The 24,850-nt window shown below is 35.8% G+C and overlaps 1 long non-coding RNA gene across 1 annotated transcript in view; it reads left to right on the forward strand.

Moving 5' to 3' along the window:
• Positions 1–22,069, forward strand: part of LOC134534703 (uncharacterized) — a 431,047-nt gene extending 408,978 nt beyond the window's left edge. The window contains exon 3 of the long non-coding RNA XR_010075527.1: positions 19,296–22,069. This is a non-coding gene — a long non-coding RNA (uncharacterized LOC134534703). The remainder of the gene's footprint in view (positions 1–19,295) is intronic.
• Positions 22,070–24,850: the final 2,781 nt, after the last annotated feature.

Genomic DNA, 24,850 nt, shown 5'->3' on the forward strand with positions numbered 1-24,850 from the left:
GGTCACGAGTTGTTAGTTCGTTCGTGATGTAGGAATTCAGGCTCACTCAGGCGGAGGCTATGCGTCTCACCTGTGGTCACGAGTTGTTAGTTCGTTCGTGATGTAGGAATTCAAGCTTTCGGGCGGAAGCTATGGTCGACGCCAGAGGCCACGAGTCGTTTAATTTAAGTTAGGTCATAATGTAGTCGTCAAGCTTTCGGGCGGAGGCTATGCCCCTCGTCAGGGGTCACGCGTCATAGTTTTTAAAATGTAATGTTCGTTCGGGATTTCAAGGGCAGCAGAGGCCCCTACGTTATTTTTTTAAAGTAATCGATCAAGAAAGGCTTTTCGGAAAATGTGAGTATGGACTTATCTTTGTTTTAATTTTAAGTATTAATTATGATTTGAGGTATTCGGAAGGACTAGGGAAGTGTTTAGTGAAGTTCTCTCATTCTCTCTCTTGTAAGGTCGTTCAATCGTTAAGGAAGTAAAGAGATTATTGTTTTAAATTGTAATCCCGCTATTTAAATGTTCTTTAAAATGATGTTGAGTATTTGACTTTAAGAATAAAATAATTTTAATTAAGTATTATGTTATTTTGCAAAATCTCCTTAGTTCAGCTCTCACCAGACATCCTGTACGGGATGACGAACCTATGATCCTAGGTACAGTAAAGTATTTTATGAAGTTAAGACTAGTTGATGCCAAGCGAGTTGTTTCTATGTAAAGAGCTACGATTCTCGCCCCCCCCTCTGAAGGTGGATCGTGACAATATATTTGTTGTACATATTGTAGAATTAAGAAAGCTTGGAAAGGAATGCTTAAATTTTAACATTTTAACTGTATAGCAAGAGGACTGATATAGCTAGTTATGTGTTATTAAAAAAGCACGAAGAAGAGTATTATTCAACTGAGGGTAATAAATACGGGCATGAATTTACTAAGCTAAATATACACTATTTATTTTACGCCTGACTAAGACATTCGTTCACGAGAAATCTAAGTCAACTAGTAATATTGATGTTTAGACAGCATTGTCAACTGTTCGCGCCAATGATACGTTTTGGTGTAAATTTGACCAATACACATTTCATTTAATCGATTATTTAAACAACTTATGTTTATTGGAAATCATCTAAAAACTATGTATCTTTATGTATGTCTCTTCAGTATTGAGTTATGCTAGGAGCAAGATAATTTATTTACTCATGGGTTTATAAGTATGTCTCTTTAAGATTGAACTCTGCTAGAGGCAAGATAATTATGCATGCATAAGTTAAATGTCTGTATTTAAACCATCATAATCTTCTATAATGTAATTTTGCTCATATTGGCAACTCATACGTCAGAACCCATAAATTTTATATTTGTGCTTGAAAATTATATGTATATGTTCCCATTTCTATAATTAATTCACCAAGAATATAACTGTTAGTAGTTCTATATATGATGAAATTGATTAAATGTGTCACAAAATTGAATGTGTAAACTTTTGTTTATGTAAAATATAGCGACAAATATACAAGTATGCATGTAATTTATATACTTTATTTTCACACAAATAACCTAGTTAACGAAAGGTACTATTTAATTTATAAAAATTAAAAACTTCACTAGTAAAAAGGTGATTATGCGTATCTACATATAATTATGTATATACGTAGGCTAGAAAAATGATTACAATCCATTTATCCCTCACACCCATTTCCCTTCACTTGCCGTACATATTAATGGTGAAAGCGGTGACTAATTTATTTTTCGTTGTCAGGAAGGTGAACCAATTGAAAAGAGACGCCACTAACGCAAAAACAAAGAATACACATTATTTTTATACATTTCACGTGATACCATGTGTACGAATGAACTAAAAAAAAAATAATCCCCGCTTTCAACCATTTGTATAGAGACTTACGACTCAGCTGTATTGTAGATAACGCAGAGCAAGTTCCTGTTGTCGGTGTGTGGACAGAGGAACCAGCTCCCGGCCAGGTGTGTTGTTTCATCTGGGCTACCGTCGGATGCGAAGTTAATTCGTGTGTCGCGTAAACAAACGCGATGTGTGTGAGGGGCGACTTGGCGCTAGCATACACAGTGCAAAGTGCGCGGAGCTGTTTCAACGTTAATTACCGCTGGAGCCGCGACCTCATTACCGGACACGCATTATCTGCGCCTCGTGTTGTATTTGATAGCGGAAACCTTGTTATTATATGAATATAGTAATTGCGTTTTACCCTCCCGCGCGCATTTTTCTAGTTGCTTCATTAATACTACATTATTCTTCGTGATGAAGCTGTATTCGTTTTTAATTTATATTTTTGTAATTTTATTTTTCATTATTCATAATGTATGTTGTCGATAGCCTTGAACCGAAAAATTAATTCTGCTTTATTTCTGGAAATTTCTAACTTTATTTTGCCCATAATTATTAGTAGTATAGAAAAGGGGGTTCTGCGCCAGGGTTCAGGGTGTGGTGCCTGTGGTGCCGACCACCATCTTGGATTGTGACGTAACGGCGGCCATCTTGGACTCCAAAATTCAAAATTCCTCAAAAATAACTCAAAATGATTCAAAAATTCCTGTTTTAAAAAAAAAATTCTCGTTTTCTTCCTCAAAAATTCAAAAAATAGGATTTCGAAAAACCTCAAAAGTCGTTTTGCCTTAGAAAGAACTCAAAATCCTAAAAGAGGCTTAAGCATCCGTGTCTACAGCCTCCGATAAGCCTCTGACGTCATCTATGATTATGATGTCACCGTTGCAATTCTCGTTATGGCTGCCATCTTGAAAATCTTTTTTTATTATCCGATTTTAATTTTAAAAAATTTAAATTTATAAAAAATTCAATTAATAAAAATTAATTTAAAAATATTTTTAAAACATACATTTACGTAATGGAGCTCGGAGTCCTCGGTTCCAACCCAGTGAGAGCAAAAATAAATAAAAATGGTGACCGATCCTTCCCTCACAGTGGCTGATGGCAGACTGACCACCACCAGCACTTTTTTCATAGCATATATATCATCAGGTAGTATGACGTCATGTCCGCCATCTTGAAAATCCGTAATTTTTATGTTAGGAAATCGGGAAAAATTTTAAAAATCATTAAAAAAATTAATTTATCGATTGAATAATAAAAATTTAATAAAATATTACTTAAAAACCACTGCTGCACTCATCGTTGCGGTCGCTATCTTGGATTAAATAAATGTTGCATGTTTCGTTACGCCTGCAATCTTGGTTGAGTACGATGTCATCGTTACACTTTACGTTACGACCACCATATTGGATCCTATTAATGTTGCATGTTTCTTTACGGTCGCCATCTTGGAATCGTGTAATTATTTATCTAGAAAGTCGGCAAAAATTCCAAAATTCTCCGAAAAAATCACACATTACTTTACATATTGAATTGATACTTGGTTCGATCTCTGAACGATGCTAAAAATAAATTTAATTTAAATACCATTAAAGTGTCAGGTTCGAGGAATAAAACACAGCAAGTTCTTTTACAAACATAATATCTAATACATAATTTCTATTCTACTACAGGAACAATTGTGAAAATTAACAATCTTATAAACATTTAGCTCTGCATAGACGTGAAATGACTAATTCTTAGCTCCAATCGGTTTATACTAGACAGAGACTAACCAGAACCTTTGCTGACATAGTCCTCCTATACTTGACAGAGTTTCTTGATACCATGTTTAACAGATTGCTTCACATCATCAAAACTGCAAATTGTAACAGCCGATGTCTTGAATGCACAATTATTCTCTAGGTGTTCTAACGGATACGATTTACCATATAAACAGTCCAGCCACAAGTTATAATTTAAAGGTCCGTACGTTGTTACTTCATCAGTAAGCTGATTTATTATTTTCTACCTGATATCCTCAAGAAAAATAAAAATGTCTTAAGCTCCAAATGATCAATCGGCTCCAAATGTTCCAACAGCTCCAAATGCTCCAACAGCTCCAAATGCTCCAAATTCTCCAACCGCTCCAAATGCTCCAAATGCTCCAAATTATCAATCGGCTCAAAATGCTCCAACCGCTCCAAATGCTCCAAAAGCTCCAAATTCTCCAACAGCCCCAAATGCTCCAAATGCTCCAACAGCTCCAAATACTCCAAATGCTCCAACAGCTCCAAATGCTCCAAATGCTCCAACAGCTCCAACAGCTACAAATACTTCAAATGCTCCGACAGCTCCAAATGCTCCAACAGCTCCAAATGCTGAATCGGCTCCAATGCTGCAACAGCTCCAAAGCTTCAACACCTCCAAATCTCCAACAGCTCCAAATTCTGAATGTCATCCAATATGGCCGCCGTGACGTCAGAATAAAATATGGTGGACATCGGCACCCGTCCTCGAACCGGAATCAGTTTCAGGAGTGACTATTATATACTACTGACCATGGATGAATGTAACATAAAAAATGCGCCATTTTTCGTAAGTGATCCTTAGAATTATCTCCAAAAAGTATTTCATATATGCAAAAGAAAACATAGCCACGAGTTGTGTATCAAGTTACAATATATTTCTTGTAGCAAAACAAATTATTTCTTGGCAACCAGTTTTCAAGGAAATTTTTTTTTCTATGTGGCAACGAAAAGCCTACGATCAAGAGAGAAAGAAGTATTTTTTTTATAAACGAAATCTCGTCTCAGCTGCGAAGAGCGTGGCAGCAATGCGTGCTCGTAACAGTTGAGAGGAAAGAAAAGAAGAGGGGACGATTGAAGAGCGCGGTCGCGACAACACGTCGACGGGACAGCAGGGATCGCGTGTGCAGAGTGTACGTCCAGCAGCTGTGGCCCTCCCTCCCCGGGCAGTTGCCGGCCCGACGCACGCACACACACGCGCCAGGCGGACAATGGGCGCGCCTCCGGCCACTCTGCTAGCCCAGCTCGTGCACGCCTGCGCCTCTGCCGTCTGCCGGGACAGGCGGTCCGAGGGAGGTCACGTGGGCGCGTGCGGAATCACAAGTCGCTCCGTACTTCCAAGGTCGCGCCGAGGTACGCTGTCAACTCCTGTTTTGCAAACGGAGCACAAATATTCATTTAAAATCACAAATATTTGTCATTTGTACATTTACATAAAACAACTGTATCATTACAAAATACTGGGTTCGGATTCTCACCCGAGCATTTATGCTTTGTGTCGTCCCACTACCTCTAATTGTCAACCGTTTCCTGAATAGATACCCAATATTAACCGCCCACAGAAATAAGCATAATAAAACAAAATAACGCCCAATTGTTCTTTATTATTATTAATGGAAAATTTTCTTGGATGAACAATCAAAATATAAATTTATGCGCCAATTTAGAGAAATAAATAATCAGTATTATATCATAAAATGTATTTAATATATGTGACAATAACCTTAGCCATTTGTTGTGCAGAGTTATAATATATTTCTTGTAGTATTAAATTACGATGTCTTGGCAACTGGTTTCAGTCTTCCTTAAACCGTGAACATCCTTCAATTCAAGTTCTTTGTAGAGATCAGGAGAGCTATGAACATAATCACCTTCAATACAAGGAAAATTATTTGCATCATGCAGAACCCTCTGCCTTATTGTGACTTTATCGATGTCTATCTCATAAGTGGTTTTGGCTTTACAAGTTCTGCCGTATCTTTTTAAGCTATCAACTCGTGTAAACAACCCGCTACATCGATCACAGCCTAACATTTTGCGTAGTCCTTCTCGTGACATCTAGCATTCCCTCTGGGGACAGACACATTGCTGCAGTGAACACGGCAGTCTCCATCCGATACAACTACAGGCAACCAACCAGGATTCATGTCAGCTTCTGCAACTAATATCATATGCAAAATGAGAGTTTTAAAATAGAACATTTACTTAAATATAATATTTTAATTTTCGTCAGCAAGAGTTAATTTGACATTTTGAAAGACTTATGGACAAGTAGTTCTGCTTTTAAAAAACATGTCACCACATGTTGCATGGAGTTAAATATTATTTATTTATCATGTATGATGTGCGGGATAAGCACTCACGATCGCAAGAGAAGGAGAACTTTGCTAGACATCAAGAAGAAGGAAGTTCTTCTTTCATAATAGTGTTTCTCAGACGTATTAAGGCATAGTATTTTGATTGAGGAATTTATTTATTTATTTTGAAGTCCAACTAATAATGTTTATTAGCTGACCCAAGGCATAGTAATCGTCTTAGTAATTATTTTTTTCTTCTGAAATCCACATGATAAAAAATTTTTGTAATTGTTGATTTGGTAAAAGTATTACAGTAAGTGAGCGAGACTCTGAATAAAATTGCCTGACTTATTATGAAAAAAATTTAATGCAGGGATTCTTTTTTTCAGGAATAATCGGAAGGACACGGAGAAAACCAACAGAAGTCTTGCGAGGAATGACCAATATTGACAGGATTAATCAGAAGCTCACAGAGAAATCCAACAAAAAGTTCACAAGAACAATCAGGAGCACACGGAGAAAACCAACGCAAGTTTTCCTGAATCAAGATCAGTCAATCAAAAAAAAAAAATTAAAAAATAAGAAGAATTAATTACAAAAAATTCTGGCTTGTGATAGAACTCTATCCTTGCTGAACAACAGAGAAGTTCATAAACTGACAAAAGCAATTTTTGTAATTTTTTTGGTTTTATTTATTTTTGACATTTTTGGCAAAAGTTTTTCTCCTTAAAATTTTAGCAAATTTTGTCGAATGTTTTAGAACATTTGATGATTTTTTTATAATTTTTGGCAAATTTCGAAGGTCTAGGTGTAAAGTCAATTATTGTACTTTCTAGCTATCATAGAAATGCAAACCGAGGACGAATCTCGTACTTGTGTGGATTTGATACAATACTTATTTTTTTTAATAAGTAATGTGCTCTTTATTATTAACAAGTAAATTAAATATTGTGACAATTACAAAAAAAGCAAGGCAAATTATCAGACAATATGGTAAAATGTTAACTTGTTATGCAATTATGAACTTAGAAGTGCCGAAAAAAGACTTTCGTAAGAGTAGTCTACACTTTTCAAAGCTTTTCGAAGTCGTCTTAGTCGATCAGTGTCTCTTGGTTGTACATTGTAAAAAATATGATTTGTACTTTTGCTAGGATATTTCTTGGAAACTCAGTTGCCAACGATATCACTTGTAAAATTGCATGGTAGAGCTTTGTACCATTTGCAATTTTACAAAGCTCCACCTTGTAGCATTACGAGTGATATCGTTAGGAACTTTTCCTAATAGATAGTATAAAAACATTTTAGAGTGTATTATATTATTTAATATTTTGATTATTATCTCTATATAAATTCGTGATTGAATGTCATTAGTGAATAATCATTTTGCTGTATGTAGCGTTGGTCATTTAAGCGGTAGAAATTACCCAATACTCGGTAATATACATTTTTGGATTCGTAAAGCATTTTGAAAAAATTTTCACTGCAGTCTTTTCGGTTCCGAGACGCTTGTCGTATAGTTTTTCATGGTTTTTTCTTTATTGACAAAGAATATCTCGAGGTTCAGAGAATTTTGGCCTACCTATATGCTTGAAATATGACTTTTAAGCGTTAAGCATGTTGATAATGTTGGGTATGTCCCTTGATTCGGGGAAGCCTGGCCTATATACTTTACATTAAACATGGCTTGGTTAAAACGTATGTAATATATGGACGAAGAAGGCTTCATATGTTTGGCCTAAATACTTGTCGTTGTTACTGTAAGTAGTAGTGTTAAAGTGAAACGAATAAAGCCTCCATGATAAACTTCATGACATCTAGTAACAAATTTATTCAGCCGATCAGCTGCCTTGAATAGCGTCTTTGTCCGTAGTGAGGATAATTAATATGCTCGTTTAAATAGAAAAGGAATTTTTTTTCTAAAAAATAAAAATTTTATTTGGTGGGATCTCTACACCTAGAACTCCAACTTCTTCTGCAGGAATCAGACCGAGTACTACGAAGTCTGTGACGTAATTTTCATAATATATTTTAAAATTTTAATCCGAATTTTTTCAAAATATATTTTTTACTTTTAAAATTAACAGGTTCTAACTGTGACATAAATGTGTTTTTTTATCAAATAATAATTTTTAATAATTTTGAAAGGATTTGTTTGACTTAATTTTGTGATAATTTAGGTAAAAGTGAGATCGGGCTGTCAATTTTCGCCGGATATGTCAAATATCAGCTGAGGCAAGGCCGAGACGTAGCGGCTGAAATTTTAAGTTTCTTTGCGGAATTTCAAGCCGCCGATAGTTTAGGGTATACAAAAACGTAAAATTTTCCCTCAAAACGGGAATTTTTCCCTGGAAAATGTGAGATTTTAATAACTTTTTAAAGTGATTTTTAGCCATTTGAAAATTCATGATCACCTAAATGACTGGTGGTTGTATGCGATGATAGTTAATCTCTATTATATGAACATATGAATATAAATTATATAAATATATGAAATAAATTTTTAATACTCTATTCAGTTTACTATAAGTAGTATAGGAAAGTATGTCCTGCGACAAAGGTTCAGGGTGAGGAACGAGGAGCTGACCGAGCTCTGACGTCACGTCCATCTCTAACGTCACAGCGGCCATCTTGGATGACCTCGACCTTGAACTTTGACCTTGACCTTCAAAATTGCCCAAAAATTAGCCCAAATTCCTCAAAATTCACCAAAATTTCCATTTTTTGGAAGAAAAAAAAAGAACCGCAAAGGGAATGGTTTTATAGTCGAGTTAGCTGTTCCGGCAGCGAATTGTAGATAAATTTAGTTGAAAACACAATTTGCGTATATTTATAACGTCCGGCATAATTTTTAATAATTATATTTAAATTTCTTGTCCGAATTTAGTATATTAAGTTTATTTGCAACATTATAACTTATCAATTTGCTCGGTACCTTGGTTAAATATCTACACATCACTGGCGAGTACTAAAATACTCGCTCGCACTTTCTTTATTCGGGATTTGCGTATAACATTTAAGCACATTTTGTTTGAATTTTAATAGCGTTCAATTGTGTTGGAGCCAACTTAAAACACACTGACACGTGCTACACACGTGAAGCGCTGCCTTAACACAGCGTTTCATGTTTTTAACGTTAAAATAATAATTAATTTCGGTACTGTGTTGCCTCTCAGTGACCAGGTAAACACTTCATTGATTGTGCCTCGGTAACCTCAACTACCAGAAAAAAGGTGGTATCATATAGGTAGTAAGTGTAGCCTGAGCCAAATGGATTGTGTCACGCCCCAAATGCAATGTCTGAACGTCGCTACAACTACCATGGAGTTAGGAATCACCAAGGGGGGACTGCTTGCTGTGACGTTGCTGAAGTCACTTTATACACTGTAAGAAATCACAGTAAATTTACGGACTCGCCAACGAAGAAATCATCTCAAGTGTCCGAAGAGTTCTTCCTAATTTTTCGAGGTAAATAACTCTTCGCAACACATATTCAGAGTTTCGTGCTACGCCGTAAAAAAGGCAAACACAGACTTGGAATAGGGAGGAGGGATTATCCAATTATTATTTTCCAATTATAATATGTAAATTATTTTGTCAAGGAGCACAATTATTACGTCTGAAATAGATAAACACACTGTAAGTCTGGATTAATGATTAAAGTCATTTAAGTAAAAACTTAAAACATAAAATTCTTTAAGCGAGTATATGCTGTTTGTTGAGTAAGAGATATTCTGTGGGAATCCAAATTTACAAAGAATCAGCGAAACTCACTCGTAAAATTATAAACATAAGTTACTTTCACTGTTTAAATTTTAGAGCGTCCGTTGGAGGATTGTTATTGCCGCAAATATCATTGCGATGCATTTTTTGATGATATTAAAAATATAAAATATATAGGTGATTTTTTTTCCTTGTAAAAATTGAAACTTTCATATCATTTCCTTTTGAATAAAATGAAACGCGATAATGTAGAAACTATTTTCGGAGTAAATAAAATTTTGTATTTCATAACTCATTTAAGAAACTTACATGAGAAGTGGGAGTAATTGTAGACAAACATAAAAGTTCGGCAGTTTTCCTATTTTATGTATTTGACTTGTATATTTTACCGAGTGGATGTTGCGGTTACGGTTTTTTTGACGATCTCGCAGCATTCTTTTATCGTTTTGCTAGTAAAGGCAGTTAGCTCTGCTCAGCCTTTCGTAACTAGTAAGTTTTGTTGTTAACAATATATTGCGCTCTGGGAACGGCTATTCTGTACTCCCAACATTTAGAAGTCCAAGAATCAGTCTTACCATCTACTCCCAAAGTTTTTATTGCGTCATAAATGTTCATTCGAGATATCTACTTATTTTTTCTCTAGTTGGAGACATTTTCCTGGGAAACCGTTTTTTATGTATGTTATTTTTACGGCCAGTTAAACAAGTAGCAGCATTTGTCTTTTCCTCCTGAAAGGGAAATTTTTGAAATCTACGCGTTATTTGGCAAGAATTTTGGCAATTACTTTTACTTTCCGAATTTATTTAGTTTTATATGTGTAGAAATACTCAGTGTTTCAATAGGCCTAAAAACCTCAAATTCACAAAGTAAGTCTAGTTGTTTATATAACTTGTGCTTACATTGTTTTATCTTTTAAGTTCACTTGAATAAATATTTGTTGCTCTTTATTTATTTTGAACTTTATTCGGCATCTCTCCTAATAACTTCTTGTTTTCAGAGAAAAAAAATCATCGTGTGTACTTTAGCTGAAAGTTACATTATCTGAGTTTAGTGTTAACAAGAAACGTATAGCCTTGACATATTTGTCACTTAATCAACTCCGATCTGCCCTCTTAAGTATGCACGTTGTACCTATAATTACATTTTCAATCAAGCGTCTTCATGGGAAACTCGTGTAATTTATCCTTAAACCATCTAGCTTTCACTTTGATAAAGTAATTTCACGACACTCCCAAGCCCTTCCGAAGTTATAATCCGTCTTTCCTGCCACTTGAAAGAAGCAAATTACGGTATATCCACACTCATGTTCACCGGTAGTTTACTATAGTCTGATATTATTAGATTACTTTGGCTGCACATGACCAAAGTTAAAAGCACCGCTTTGAAGTTCAATTAGCGTCGTTAATCATATGAAATTCCGGTGGATTTTTTTAATACTGTCGTTCCGTGTATCAAAGTTTTTACGTGTATTACAAAATACCACAATTTCTACAAGAGTGTAGTATGATGTCGTCCAGACACTAAACAATATACGATTATGTTGATCACTACACGCTAGTTAATTCGTTTATCGCAGAAACCTCTAATTAAACACTGTTCTGTTTAGTCAATTATTTTTCAATTAACTACTTAAGGCTCGGTCTTATACACCGATTTTGTTATTTCATTTTCATGTCATTAGTATTAATTAAGATTTTTTTTATTCCGATAGCTTTAAAAAGTCACATAAGTGGTCAAATAATTAATACATTTGTGATGTTTTGCCACTATTAAATAGTATTAATTAAAATTCTTTTATGAAAATTTGACGAGATACTTAAAATTCAAGAGAGGTATCGTGACTTATTTACAGAAAAAAAACTCCCAAATAATAGTAATGACAATATAATGAAATAACATGGTTTTGTCTCAATCTTCCTGCTAACGTGTTTCTTGAGTGAAGAAGCATTTAGCTGTTTCAACAGGAAGGTTTGTGAGCGCAAACATAATGCCAAATTTTCAGAAGGCTTGTTATTAACGCGACAACGATCGCCGTTTTGTACCTACCTAACTTATTTTGAATTAAGGTCGCCTTGAGAATTTGCCGTCTACTGTTTTCTTGGGCAGTCCAAAGCTGGAGCCGGAATGCGACAACGGACACGACACGACAAATACGATTAGACGTCGTACGTCGTTCCAGCACGACAGAGTTAATAGCGTAGGGCCACAATACTACGATAATTTTAATACGACGAACTCTAAGAAAATCTTCTCATGCCAAATGATTCCATAAAATGCAATGTAGAATGCGCTTAAAACAGTATTGGTCTTGTAGAAAGCTTTTATTTCTTGTTGACAGTTGAAGTGCATAAAAAAATAACTTATTGTCGTCTCTGGCATGAAGTTAGAGTTTATTTTATATACAAGGAAGTAAGGTTTATATATGTTGATAAGGGACAGAAAAAAAATAATTCTGCTGTTTGCTGTGCAAAGAATTATAATTAAATCTTCACTGAATGAGAGTAATAACGTTAACCAACGTCGTTGATAACCATAAATACGATGATAATCTTTTACATAAACAGTTGAAGGCACACTACACATATGTAAGTATACCCACGCTTAAACGAAATTTTGTTTCTCAGCATTAAGATTTACCAAGCAGGTAATGTTTTTGAAGTGTTGCTTTCCGTCGTGTGGCACGAACACGATGGAATGGAAATTATAAATACAAGCTACTTCTTCTTGCGGTCCGCTGAAGCGCGTATTTATTCGTGTTGACGTCACGATGACCTTATATTTCACTGGCTACTGAGAGTGTTGGGACTGTCGTGGCATTGTGACTCCAGCTCTAGAGACAGGACATAGCTGGTTTTGCCTTCGCAAGTACCTTCTCTTTGCACAGACATTTTACATTTAAATAAACATACGTAGTTTTTAAGTTGGGCTTCACTAGTACAAGAAACAAAGACCGAAAGAGGCACAAACCCCCGAAAAATTTGTTCAAAGCTGAATTTTTGTAAAATTTTAAGTCGACTGTGATTAATAACATACCAAAAGTTGAACACCGTACACCTTGTGCGTCACGCCGAAAACATGCAGTAAAGTCAATTATGAAAGCGTCTTACAGCCATCCATTAAAATGTTTCCCCGTTTCCCATGAACGCAATTTTTAACTGTAAACTCTCAATAAGACCATCATAATAATACCAAAATTCTACAAATCGCTTAAAAAAATGTTTTAAAGTTGAATACTCAAGATGAAATAAAAATTGTTAAAATTATTGATGTTTTTTGACGTGACAACGACTAATAAATCGATGAACGCCGGCTGCAACATCTGAAACAATTATTTACAATTTGGCCTCGTGGCCGTGCGGTTATCATCGCTGACTACCAATCTAAAGGTTGGCGGATCGAATTCGGGCCGATGCAATACCTTCATTTTTGTATTTGTAAAAATAAATACGGCGCGTGCGACACTACAAAAGTAATAAATATATTTGAATTAATGACTGCAAATAAAAGTAAATTTATCAATTAAATTGTAGATTTCATTTCACTCCTTCTTTGTATACATACAAAATAGTGATAATTCAATAAAAATGATTCAATTTTATTCATAAAAGTATGCAGCGGTATATTTTATCACACAAAAATTAGAAAAATTAAAAAAAAATTCTTCCTCAAAGAATATAATATTTTTAATGCCTTAATGGTTTGGTTGCAAAAACCTATTACGGCTCAGTCTCAGGCCGAATATGATATTTCATTTTCTTCTGGATCAATCATTTCATCAATGTTTTGTTATGACGTCACGTTAAACTATCGTACGTAAACAGACTTTACAGACAACCAATTTTTTTAATCAGTCCCGGAAATAAAATTATGATTTACTGCAAATAAAGGTCCAAACGTAGCCATCACCTTAGAAAAAGTTTTTGCTTATTCCTAAAGGTGGTATAATTTTAAATCGCTAGAGCAGCCTAGGCGCCGGAGTGAGTAGTCCTGTGGCGGTGATTGGTCGCAGCAAGCCTGGCGACGTGCGATACTCGCGACCTTGAAGGCCAAGTTCACCAGTTCGTCAATAAATTTTGCTAAGAAAATACTTCAGATATATTACGTTTATTCGATTTAGTATATCTGAATTAAATTAAAGCATGTAAAATATTATTTTAATAATTTTCTCTTGTAAAGTAATTTTTATTATTGCTCAATAAATTTTGCAATGAACATATTTTTTTTAGAACTTTTCAACAGGAACACACTAAAATCCAAGTTATATAATTTTATATGTGAATATATGTATAAAAAGCTCAGGAAAGCTTTTTTCCCCCAAATTTTACGATTTAAGCGTTCATTTTTAATTCGGCTGGTATCTGTTTGTTTGGAATAGGAGAACGGAATCACTAATATGGTTTAAAGTCATATACTCTAGGGATCGACCATGACATCACATTTCGGATAAAGTATGATATCATATGAGAATATTTCAGAATATAAATCAATGAAGAAAAATAGCTATATTTAGATTAATATCGTGATTTTAAAAACCAACTATTTAAATTAATACACATAATAATTAACAAAAAGTTATAATCTGAAAGTTAATTACTCATACTATCTCTTTTTTAAAGTAGGCAGTCGAATTGTAATTTACCTAGACTACGTGGTCTGTTAGAAAACAAAACACAAATAGTTCTCATGAATGTTTGTTATTTATAATCAAAAGGAAATATTTTTATTCTGATGTAATGTGATAAAAATTTAACACGCTTTTCCATATGCTTACAATACATAATTAAAGAAATTTACTAGTGATTTTTGACCTATTTAGTCAGATCTTTGTTTCCTGGGATTTTAACCCCCAACACAAACGACTACATAATGGCGACTGCGACGCTCTGACCGCTGTAGTGAACCAAATGAGTTTTAATAAAAAAAATATAGTATTTTTAAGCTTCAGAAAAATACAACAATATTTGTTTAAGTGATTTTCACGTCGGGCCATTTATGTTTATGTAATTTGTATTTAGATACCCTTAAATTTGAAGGAAAAACTTTTTGATTTGCATTGTCTATAAATGAAAAGATGTTAAAATTTAATACTTTTTTCTCTATTATCTTGTATAATAATGTTTCAAGATTATTTCAAATAAAAACGTATTTTATTAATTAATAGATTTATATCTTACCTTTAATTATAAATCCATAACTTTTTAATATATTAATGTGTATAATTCTGTTTCTATATTAACTTGGTATTTTTATGGAGAGTCTCCGTTAAAAACTGCATAAATGGGAAGTATTTTAATGGACTGTTGTATGTCGCTGTCATCTAGGAATTAACTGCACGTTTTCGGTGATACGCAGAAGGTCTTCAGCGGTAATATTTCGGTGTGTTATTAACCAGAGTATGTTCTATCACTGTACAAAAATTCAGCTTTGGACAAGTTTTATAGAAGATTTAAACCGTTGTTTCCTGCTATACGTCTTATTGATAAAGCTGTCATTAGCGACGGAAACTCACAGGCATACAAATAAGGGATATTTCGGAAGAAATTGGACATGGCCGGGACCCTATGGAGAATTCCGACGTTGCCTGGAGTGATTAAAAAAAATTGTTAAGCTAATATCAGGATGGTCGTACCGGAATTAAAACCCAAGACCTCCGGAGTACTGTAATCAGTGTCTTAACCACGGCACCGCTTCACTTTCCCACTGAAATAAAACATATTACATATTTTTAATGATACATAATGGCATAATATTTGCGTTTAATATATTATTAATGTGAGAGGCTATTAACTAGACGTTATACTTACGCAACGTTCCCTAAAAAAAAATTAAGATAACTAAAAAACTAGTATAAATAATGGAAGTAGTTTTAAATTTAGTTTCTAGTCCTTCGTAGCCAGTGTTACTAACTACTGCTTGGATTCTGGGTTGAAGCCACGTGTGTATAGAAATGATGAAGTGCCCGACGTTTCGGCACACTTTGATGCAGCCATCTTAAATGCCGGAGTTCATACAAACTTAGAAAGTGTGGGTCATGATGGATATCATGCTATGAATATGTTCATAAATGTTATTAATATTGTTATGTATACTTTAAAATTATTTTTATTTAGTAAGATTATAATAATTAAATTTTATTATTTTTATAAAATTAAAATAATATAAAAATTGCTTAGTTGAATAGAAAAGTACTAAAATTAGTTATATGCTATGAACTAATAATGTGTGGCTGAAAAGGCTTAAAAACTAAAATTATTAATTTTTTAAGTGAAACATCTTTGGACACAATGAGAGTAAAATTTCAAGGCCGTATTTATATGCAAAGTTTTCGTGAAGCATTGTTGTGAAACGTTTCTTACATGAAAATTACGCAGAATAATAACTTGTCTAAAGATATATGAAGAGAGAACTATGTTATATACTTTTATTGGTTCGTTTTCGTTCTCTTTGTGCAATGATTCGTTCCACGCCCATATATATAAACCGAGTGAGTGAGATGATCAAAATAAGACACCGTGTGCGCATGCATTTGTTTCAAAAAACAATAGATATAGGTATCCTATACAGGCAGGTGTGCACGCTCGCGTTTCTTCTTGTTCAACCAGCAGAGAAGATTATTCTGTGGAGACATTCCGTGCATTTCCCGCATAGATAGCGCTACCGGTTATGAATGTAATATTTCGTTCAGAGATATAGCAAGTTCCAAATGACAGAATTGTTTAAAGAAACAGTAGCACGCACAGTACTGATATTTTGGCTTTAAAAAATTTCCTTAAATCGTATTGATACTATAGGTATTTAGAAAAATTGTCTTATTTCTCTCTTTCTCTCTCGACTGTTTACCTTTTACGATACACTTACGAGTCGAAGTTTGAATTGCCAAAGACTTAATTTTTTTGACGTTGACAACGTCTAATAAATCGATGAACGCCGGCTGCACGCACGAAAAAGTGTCCTGTTACGCACATTGTCCCGTTACGCTGTGTCCCGTTACGCTCATTGTACGCTTGCGCCGTATCTATCTCTCTTCCACTCGATTGGAACAACCATCGATTTGACTTTTTGGAGGCACATTAAACTTGAAACACTTCCATTCGTTTCTTACTTTTCCTATCATCGTCCTATCCTTAACAGAATAACACAGATTGGAAGAAGTTAAATAGCAAACACGTATAAAAGTTACAGTTAGAATAATCTCTTCGTTAAAGTAATAAACATATTTTAATTAATGAGTGCAAATAAAGGTAATTTATCAATTAAATTTTAGATTTCATTTCACTCCTTCTTTGTATCCATACAAAATAGTGATAATTTAATAAAAATGATTCAATTTTATTCATAAAAGTATACAATCTTTTCATCAATGTTTTGTTATGACGTCACGTTAAACTATCGTCCGTAAACCGACTTTACAGACAACAATTTTTTTTTTAAATACTGTTAACTCCTGCAGCGACTTGAACAGAGTTGCCAAGGGAGATAGGGTGGGTTTTTATCTTGCGAAGAAACTTAAACAGTTTTGTGTACAAGACGCTTTTATTGGTTATGATATAGCACACGACAAACATGCAAACTTGGTACCGATACGGCGCCGTTTGCTTCAATAGCTGAAACAGGTTAACTGCAAATGGCTGACGATCTCTGTGAACACAAATTACACACTTTTAATTTGATGCAATAATGTCGTAATAACAACATATAATAATCGTGACATTTAGCGATTATGTTATCTTCAAAAGATTTGTGCAATGGGAGCGCATGACTTGATGTCAGTTTTTGGACATACGCCATTGCTAAGAACTTTTTCTGTTGAAGAAAAACTAATAAATAAAATAAATAAAAATACACAAGAAAGACAAAAAACACACAAAATTAAGCAAACAATTGCTGTTGTCAACAAGAATATATTGTGCTTATTATGCTATATAGCTTGTTTCTGTTTTGGTAAAACTATTGTATTTTTTTGTCTTTTCGTTTTGTCTTGTTTTTGTCTCGTTTCAACTGTTGTGCTGAATTATTTTGGTTTCAATATTTTTGTGTTGTCATCATTTGTGTGTTTTTTTGTTCACTTAGTACTTTTTTCTTTGTTTGTTGACCATATTTCTGTTTCGGAATATTTTGTGGTGTTTATATTCTTGTTGACAACAGCAATTGTTTGCTTAATTTTGTGTGTTTTTTTGTCTTTCTTGTGTATTTTTATTTATTTTATTTATTAGTTTTTGTTCAACAGAAAAAGTTCTTCGCAATGGCGTATGTCCAAAAACTGACATCAAGTCATTTAGCGATTATGTTAGCAATGGCAACAAACAATCTAATTTATGTATTCTATATTCTTTGAATTAATGTACTGATATTTCCAAAGTTGCAAATTATACTTAACTTTACTCAATTATACACATTCTTTATCTGACACACAATTTAGAACATACACTTGCATTAGACTTAGACATATGCCACGAGTTTGGGTCCGCCCTCCATTTATATAATAAACATTTAAGTCAGATCCCTAGTGGCGCTTTCGCCTACACACTATTGAGGTGCGGCCAACTCGTCGTCTTTATAGTTCCGGTTATCCGGCGTCTCAGTCCTGTCTATCGATTTACTACTTTATGTACACAGTCAATTCCGGGTAAGTTCGCCAACGCTACCTATAAACCCCTCTTCGCCGTATGCGGACGACGTCGATGTCGACTTCCACTCTCGTTGCGCCGACTCGCTCCTTCGCCACTCGCTGAGCGAGTGTCCCTAATCAAAAGTCTGCTCCCCTTTTCCTTCAGAGGGTATTCGCCCACCCCTGAGGACTTCAAATTTGATTAGCAGCTTTTCTCAAAATTACTCGCCGAGCGAGTTCCTACTCGTTCTTGGCGAGTAATGGTGGCGAGTCGTGGCGTCTGAGGTTAAGTCCGTTTATTCGTAGTATGTCGTCTGCGACTAAGTCCCGTTCCAGAGTGAAAAGTTAGAGTTCAACTTACGGCTTGTTGAAATTCGGCTAAGTCCCACCTCGGCTGCGGATGAGGGTGATAGACTCCGGAGGTGACGGCGCGTCCGCCACAGGCAGTCCGGTTGGTGTCTGTCTCTCGTGGCAGCGATTCCCTTCTGCCCCTGATGCGGATTTGTCTAAGTCGGCAGCGTCGTGGTGTCGTGAAGGTCCGGGCGTCGTGGGCGATGGCGGCAGCGTGACGATCTGTTGTCTTCTTCGGAGCGATGTGGTAAGCCGAAGCCTCTGGCTGGCAGCCAGGCACCTTCTGCTTTCTGCTTGCTAACAAACCCGTATTTATACCCGGCGAACCCAGCATGACATCATCAAGTGCCAATCAGCACAGACTTGAAGTGACATCATCTAGAGCCAATCAGCGCTCACTGCGTTGTTGCTAAGGGCTCGTTCGCCTGTGAGTCTCGGGTTTCCTGGGGCCTAGGAATTATGCAACCTCTTAGACTCCCCTGTATTGCAGTTGTCCTGCCTTTTGGGGAATTCTCGTTAGGTAGGAATTTCCTACCATAACAATACTGTATAGTACTCTTAGTTAAATATGTACCTATTTGACTTTATTTTGTGATAAAAATTGTTTTAAAAAAAAGTTATTACAGTGTCGCTCGCAGGCTGTGTCGTGGTGACTGACCACTCGCGTGTTGTGCCCGCAGCTGCTGAGCAGCCTGGCCACTGACCTGGACTTCATGCTGAGCGACCTGTGCTCCTCGTCGCCGCCACGCTACGAGAACGGCCTGCTGCTCGCCGACCGCGAAGGAGACGCGCTACGCCACAGGTAGGCGCGGCATCGAGGACCATTCTGTATTAGTCGACCCGTGCGGAATATCGCAGTGCGCACCAAATCGTTTTGTGTGGCATTCCATGTTTTACCTTGATGTGATGATGAATCTATGAAAGTAAATTCAGGCCGTGGATCAAGCACATGTATTTATTGAATGAATCTGGAAGATAGAGTTTGTATATGTAAGAAACAATGCAATTCAATTTTAGTTTCACATTAACTGTAAGTTTAAAGTTCCTCAACGTTAATGAACCTGAAATGTGAACAAAAAATCGACGCATCCATTAAAGGACCTCTTCTTAGATGATTTAAAATCTCAAATTTAAGAGAATTGATACATTTTTAGACTGTGGGTCTATTTTTCGTCATTAGCCTGCACGATAAGCTTTAAAATGAGGGTGAATAATGGAATTTGATAAAAGTAATTAGGAAAATCTCGCGGACCGACAGAAAAACAGGCTACAGAAATAATATATACTATAGGAGACTCGTAAGACAACTCGAGACAAGTGATGTCAGCGATCCTGGCAGCGTGGAGTGTATCTACCTTCTTTTACAATGTGTTTTAAGTGCGCGAGAGTAATGGCATCTAGCAGCTTGGTGTGAAACTAGCTTGAAAGCAGTGCAGTAAATTGCCTCGCGCTTCGCCAATAACAATTGGCCAGTAATTCCCATATTGTCGTAATGAGATGTTTGGTCGAGGCCCGGGATCACGCGCCGTGTGACGCCATAGCTCTCGGAACACGGCATTTGGTGCCAGTCATTTCGTGAATGCGACATGGAACGGAAACGTGTAACAACCACGGTGCTGCCATCTGTGACGGATAGCGCGAGTCAAAGTTCACAAGGACAAAGAAAAACTATATAGTATTAATTGTTTAGTTAATTTTAACAAGATGGGTAGTATTGTAATAAAATTCCTTGTCAAAAATCAGTTCTAAGGCCGGGGTTTATTATTTTTCAAGTGTTTTTTTTTTTTTTTTTTTTTTTTTTTCGCTTCTATCGGAGTGAATTCTAGCAGCGGGTGCGGAAACTACGTGTGTTTCACATTCATAAATGTAGTTTAATTGAATGCACAATTTTCCTACATTTCTCACGCTCGGCATTATTTCAATGAATTCTAGATTAAATTTCGTGTCTGAGTTTCGTATTATAAGTTTATTTTCAAAATGAGAACACATGGATTTGGTAATTACTGTGGTAAGATGAACTGAAGAGAACTGAAAGACTCGCTTACAATTTTTTTTTCGTTTTTTGTTTACTTTCATTTAAAAGCTATTTATAAAATTTTAACTCGATACCTCTCTTTAATTTATTTTTCTGCTAAAAATAACAGATATTTTTTATTGTATAACATCGGTGAAAATATTGGCACAAATTATGATGATTACGAAGACATGTTTGCCTTTTCACACCCTCATGATATTACACTATCTGTTGAAAATATTTGTAGCAGAACAAAAAATTCAAGGGAGGTATTGAGTTAACATTTTAGAAATAACCCTTAATAATAGTAATAACGAATAATTGAAAAAAAATCAACATCGTGATTAAGACCGACCCTTAAGTTCCTATACATCTGTTTCGATATTTTTTTTACGTTTGTTGTTGGCTCACAAACGTTTTCACCAGTTATTTGCTAGACGTTATTTCCGAGCTGTGAAATGATAGTAATTATTAACGCTTCGACTTTTTACCGCAATTAGATTATTTTGTTGAGAAAATTTTAGACTTAACACAAAATGCAAGAGAACTTTCGAGATGAATGTTAATAAAGAAAACCTGCAAATAATACTAATGACAAAATAAAAAATGTGAGAGACTGAGCCTTAATGTGGCATTTAATTGGTTTGTTTCTAAAATAACTTGTTCTGATATTATGACTGACAGCTGAAGAAAAATCATGTTAGGATTAGTTACTTATATACAGAATACGTAAAGACAAACAAGTGTTTCCACAAATTGAGATGGCGGAATTTAAAAACAAATGACTTAAGTAAAAACGAAATCATTACAAATGACCTATGAAAAAAATACCTTTAAGAGAATGAACGTAGTCACGACAAGTGACAAAAGACTAAAAATAAAACATTGGTACAATAAATAAACGATTAAAGCAATTACAGCTAAATCTGTCAAACTAAGATAGGCTACCCGTCCGGCTAAGAGCTGTAGTGAACTTTAGGTTAAGCCAACAAAATCATTGGAAATGAAGAGCACCCTGAAAGTCGTTTATCCTAAAATCCTAAAATAGTTTGTCCTGCAGTCATTTGTCCCAAATGTCGTTTATTCAAATTTTGAGAATAAACCACTTTATGACAATGAGGTTATTTAAAGGATGGTTAAATTAAATAAAATTGTTATGAGATAAATCATAGATGTATAATGAATTAGCTATTACAATTGCCCTAAAATCTTTAACGTTTCAGTTCCGTTATTTATTTAATTATCTTTATTTGCTCATGCTAAAAACATTAAAAATGTTTGCTAAAGTATTTATAATACATATATGTATTTGTACTGCGCAGGTAAAGGACAACATGGCCAAATATTTTTTAATGAAATATAGTTAGCACCATGTTTCTGATTTACATTTTTCGCTCAATATATTAGTAAATGGCCTCATATTATTCAATCCAAAGAAAATTTTTGTATTCAGATAAGTACAAAATACTGTCCAAAAATGATAATTTTAATAATGAAACATCAAACTATTAATTGCGCTGGCTCTCATCCAGTCCCCCAGCAGCAGTAGTTCGTGCTAGCCGTGGCCGGAGGTCGGCGACCCTCGACACGCCATTGGTTCGTGTTTCGTTCATCGACCCGCCGTCGTGGCAGCGGCTTGTTATTTGTCCAAATTCCGTATGCTAATTTAACAAACCTTCTTTATTTTTTTTTTCGGAACAATTTATTAAAAAAATTGCAAACGTTTACAATATTAGTTATTTCAATAGAAAGTATAGTTTGTTTTGCGTCGATCTCAGAATTACTTCCCCATATTTTATAATACACTATTTTTACAAGACCCACTATTGCGAAAATATTTTAAGAATTAATAGGCAATCTTGTGGAAAACAGCTTTTGCCAGGAAATTAATTTTACAGCCTGTTAGGCTCCATCTTGATAATCACCCATCAGTTTCCGCTACTTATTTCATAGGTGCTCATTTTTTTTGTGTCGGAAGTTAAAACATTTGCCAGTGAGAATCAAAACTTTGAAGGTCCGATTGTCTTCGGAGTTACTGAATTCAGTCTAGGGACTGCAGTTCTTTCGGCATTTTCTATAGTATCGTGTAAACCATGCTTTAAAACAATATAAGGGAAATGAAAACACAAAGAAAGACCACCATACATCACAAGATAGGCCTACTGCTAGTACCACTTGCGACCTTTCTCTAGGAGGTAGGCAAAGGGCAGCGGAAGCAACGCTAGTGAGCAGCCTACCTACAAGGCGCGTTGTATTCGTTACCTATGTACACGCGAATCGTGCGTCGCGTCGCAACAGACTTGAGCGAGAATCTTGTTTCACCGATGGACGTTCCTCGAAAAAAAAAAAAGCAGTTCGTCATGTTGTAATTTATTCGCACTGGTCTGAAAGTATTGTGGCGTCAGATCGCGTTTACGGTTTTATTTAATTTGTAGGCGGGACTCCTGTCGGCGTGGGGGAGATGCCCAGACTGGCTAACTCTGTAGCCGTGTGTGTTCGTCGTGCGTGATGTTTGCTGGTGGGGGGTTCACTGTGTGTGTGTCGGGTGTGTCTCTCAAACAACAGCCGCGCTCTGGTATTCCAGGTGCGTGGGGCGTCAGGCAGTGGCCACGGCTAGCATCTCGCCGTGTCTGTTGGCAGTTGGCGTTCGACGCGCCTGCTCCGCGGTCTAGTGGGGCGGGACGGATCGCTATCGCAGCTCCGCAGATGGAGAGGCAGGCCGCCACGCGCGTTAAACTTTAGAACTAAAGGGATGGCCGTAGAGACATGCAAAATTCGCGGATTCATTTCGCGATAGGCTAGCATCAAAACAACTATACCTTCGTACCGCTTTTGCGATTGGCCCACATTTTATCCGGGGAACTGTGAGCCAACGGGAAACACTAAACCAAGAAAGTGCCGAATTACGGACAGCCTAGTCGAGACGTCTCACGCGTCAGTAGCCAATGAACAGGTGTCATTTCCGCGAGAATTTAAAGGACTGTGGAGTCTATCCTAGAGGTCAATGAATCCGCGAATTTTGCAGGTCTCTAGAGATGGGTAAGTTTGTAGGGCGGAACACAGGCATCGTGGAAATATAAAGGTGTGATTTTGCGCACTTGCACAACTTGCCAGACCTTGGGCGCTTATCCCCCCCCCCCTTTTTTTTTTCTCATCACCTGCCCTGGTTAAAAAAGAGAAAGCCGAGTTGGAGGAAAAACAATAATATTGTTCCTGCGACACACGGATGATATGAACTACAATTTTAATGTTTTGCTTACCAATCATTCTTTTGTTGGCACTGGAAGTTCGTCGCTGCTGCCTTGTAGACCTGTTACGCAACCGTTCATTTGTCCTTCCTCGGAGCTCACTTTCCGCTGCGCTCACGCTAGGGTGACTAACATCGCGGAGCTTGGCAGTCTTTCAGCTGTCGCTGTCTGAATACCTCAACCTTGCGGTTTACAGCCCGCTTTCAAGGTCATCTGCTGTAAAGTGAGACGGAAAATCCCACATATCTGTCATTAAGCTCTGAAGCGATCGCAACCTACGAACCAAGAAAACAACTGAAGTCATCTAGTTTGAGCTTCACCTCACACGTACTACTCACTCTTGTAATCTTAATATAAATAACTGAATATAATTGATTATTATTTGATAGTATTGCTAAATTTTCTTTATTATTTTTTTATATTGCAGCCGGTATACAAACTAACATTTTAAGACGTTGAATTGTTGGCAACAAATGTTTATTTATCCAGTTCATTAAATAATACATTTCAATGTTCTTTAAATGATTCTTGCAATGGGGAATTTGTATTTAATACCTTTTTTTTACATATGCCATTGCAGCTTTGCATTGTTTGTCATTGAAAAAACTGAAGAATGAAAAATAAGAATTTGTTAGCCCACTGTGTTCTTCTGTGGTGTTATTTTTTTCATTATTAAGATTCCTTCCACAAATTCATGTGCTGTCTGATATTTTAAGTTTGGATGTGTTCGTCTGTGCTGTCATAGTTGTGTTGTATCAACTACATGTTTAAATACATTGTTGAATCCATGTATTCGACATCAGCTGTTTTAGGGTTGTTCTCTGTGGGTTTATGTTTCCATTTTTATTTCTTATTTTAGCATTCTTGATTTTTTCCATGACAAACAGTGGAAGCCAAAATGGCGTATTTCCAAAAAATAAATAAATATTTAGTTTTAACGTTTACGTATATAAGTCTACTTTTATCTTAGTTA

The sequence above is a fragment of the Bacillus rossius genome, chromosome 8 (genome assembly GCF_032445375.1).
Source record: "Bacillus rossius redtenbacheri isolate Brsri chromosome 8, Brsri_v3, whole genome shotgun sequence".
Classification (NCBI taxonomy): Eukaryota; Metazoa; Arthropoda; class Insecta; order Phasmatodea; family Bacillidae; genus Bacillus; species Bacillus rossius.